The 2,988-nt window shown below is 43.9% G+C and overlaps 1 pseudogene; it reads left to right on the forward strand.

Moving 5' to 3' along the window:
• The first annotated feature begins 302 nt into the window (after positions 1-302).
• On the forward strand, positions 303-789 carry LOC116898292 (annotated as a pseudogene).
• Positions 790-2,988: the final 2,199 nt, after the last annotated feature.

Here is a 2,988-nt window from a genome sequence, read left to right on the forward strand (position 1 = left end):
AGCAGGGTCAAGCTACATACGGATAAGCTAAGACATCCTGCAGAAAACAGACAGCCTGAACATCCTGTTTGTCAGGTTGTTTTGTCCTTGTGTTTGGTTCCTACAGATTTCTTCAGAAAAGTAGTTTTCAATATATTAATTTGCTGACCCATATGGGAATTCCCCAAGCTTGATGTAACCACAATAAATACCCTACACCCCTAAACTCAAGGCTCTCACTTCTGACCCATTGGGACAGTGACAGTGAGAGTCCTCGCGTCCCTCGTGAGCTTGTAATAAAGACCATAGTGGTAGCCACCTCGATGTTGATGCCTAAGAAGAATTGGATTGCTATCTATTAACTTTGTAAGGAAGGTGTGATGGTGGCCAAGAAAAGATGTCCACATGCCCAAACATCAGGAGCTGGCAGTCAAGAATGTGCCCAACCTTCAAGTAATGAAGGCCATGCAGACTCTCAAGTCTCAAGGCTACAAGAAGGAGTAATTTGCTTGGAGACATTTCTACTGGTACCGTCCAAATGAGGGCATCCAGTATCTCTGATATTACCTGCCTCTATCTCCAGAGATTGTGCCCAGGCAAAGCCATCCTGAGACTGGCAGGCCTCCAGCCAAAGGTCCAGAGGGTGAGCAGCCTGTAAGATTCACAAGACGGGAGGCAGACAGAGACACCTACAGAAGGAGTGCTGTGCACCTTGGAGCTGATAAGAAAGCCGAGGCTGGGGCGGGCATAGCAAGCGAATTCCACTACATAGGCGGCTTCGGTCTTGGAAGTGGTCAGCCACCTCAGTGAAGTTGGAGATTATGTTGTATTGAATGAACTTTAAAGAAAAACAAAAAGAGATTCCTGTGTGTTTACGTCAGAATTAGCTTTGGAGTCTCTGTGACTTGGGCAGAGAGATAGAGCATTTGCCAGTGAGACGAGAGAGACAGAGAGAGAGAGAGAGAGAGAGAGAGAGAGAGAGAGAGAGAGAGAGAGAGAGAGAGAGAGAGAGACACACACACACACTCAGGCCCTGCCCTCGGGGCAACTATCCTAGTTTTTCTTTGTATATTAGAATACAAGTTTCTATTTCCTTATAGGGCTGCTCCTGCACCAGGGTAGCCTCTCAACAGATGTGAGCTTGCTGCTTGCTCTACAGTTATTAGGCATGTGTGACTGTTGGAGCCAGGGTGTTAAGACACAGAGAGATGGTGGAGAGACACAGACTATAGAGGTTTAGCACTCAGGCAGGTGTAGCTGCAGTTAAGGTTGCAAATAAACCTGCTAGGGTTTAAGCGACTCAGGGCAGAGACACATTTACAACAATGGAAAACCACGTCTAACAGAGAGGCACTTGCACTCCTGTTTACAAAGAAAACACTGAGCTACCAAAAAGCAAGTGTTGCCAAATATCATGGGCCATATTTTGCCCTTCAGTCATCGTATGAGTGAACATGACTACTGTTTTGAAAGGCAGGTTTCATAAACTTACATGGTTTTTTCTTTTCCCACCTGTTGTATTAAGACAATGTGCTCAGATCCATTCAACACAGAGTTCTCATTCTAAACAGCAGAAATTCTGAGACTTCCAGTAGCTTACTGAGGTGCTTTTCCTAAGATTTGAGAGAAAATTTATCTTCAGTAATAAATTCTTCAAATGGCTGTCCCCCACCAATTCATGTCCTGGCTTCAGATCCAATTTGGTAATATTACCAGGCGACACATTCTGGAGGTGATGAGGTCTTGAGCACTAAATCCTCGACAATAGGACTGACATTCTTCAGAAATGGCTGAGAGACAAACTTACCATTTCTGTTTCTCCTGCTCCTCCCTCCACAGTCAGAAGGTACCTTGGATGTCTCAGCCTCTAGGAAGGAGAGGATTAAGCTATTATTTGTGCCTTACCAAATCAAGTATTTTGTTATAGTCATGCAAAGGGAGTGGTTTGCTTGGAAACTAGGGGTCTCTTGTGAATGACCCTGCTAACAATGACACTCTAGAGATAGAGGAAAACAGTCCACATCCACAAACCACTCATTATCTCCCCGATTAGTTCTGCCTTATACTCTCTCTCTTCAATCCAAGCTTCCTCTCCCAACTCCACAGCTCTGTTGACAACAGTGTGGGAGTTTCACATGTTCTCTCTTTAGATGACCAGGTCTTGACTGACTAAAGTTTGTAACCCTCCCACTAACTTTCCTAAGCCCTGACCTGCTAACACATAAAAGCTCTATTTGGTCAGCACAAAATAGAGAGCTCAATATATACATCTTGAGATGTGTCCATTAGTTCACCTGAAATACTGTGTGTCCCGTCAGGGCAGCAGCTCTGAAGTTGAACAACTAACTGGGTATTTAGACATTTATCAATCAGAAATTCAGGTTGATGGTTGAAACATGGAGGAGGATAGATTCTGGCTATCATATTAAAGTGAAAGAGGCGATGCCAACGGAGGTCAGACTGCTGATTTCCGAAACAGTGTCTTTTCAAATAAAGATCTCTTCCTTGATACAAGCATATGCGTAAAGAATGTATGGTTGACAAGACAGAGTATAGAATATGCAGCCGATTATTTTCAGAGGATGTTGCCATTTCCACAGGATATAATGCAAATTCCTAAAACTTTTAGGGAAGGGGTAAAACAATGCGCTCTCTGCTCTGAGTGACAGGATGTTTTCTCTTCCGGAGCACACATTCCTCAGGAAACGGGAGCCCAAGGTGATTGGTTGCATTTTCTAATCTAGTTGCTGCTTCTCGCCCTTGGAATCTTCTCCCTTGGCATCTTCTTGCCCTTGGCAGCTCTGGACTTTACTTTTGTTTGTGTTCTCATTTTCCAGAAAACCCATTTCCCTGAAGTTAAATTGAGGACACTCCTTAGTTGATTCAAAGTTGTATTAGCACATTCTTTTGTTTGTATATGCAACATACACATGCCCTGAATGCACATACATGTGCACACACATTCCCGCACACCTTCATATATACATACATACACGCAAACACACACAC

Source organism: Rattus rattus, chromosome 4 (assembly GCF_011064425.1).
Source record: "Rattus rattus isolate New Zealand chromosome 4, Rrattus_CSIRO_v1, whole genome shotgun sequence".
Lineage (NCBI taxonomy): Eukaryota > Metazoa > Chordata > Mammalia > Rodentia > Muridae > Rattus > Rattus rattus.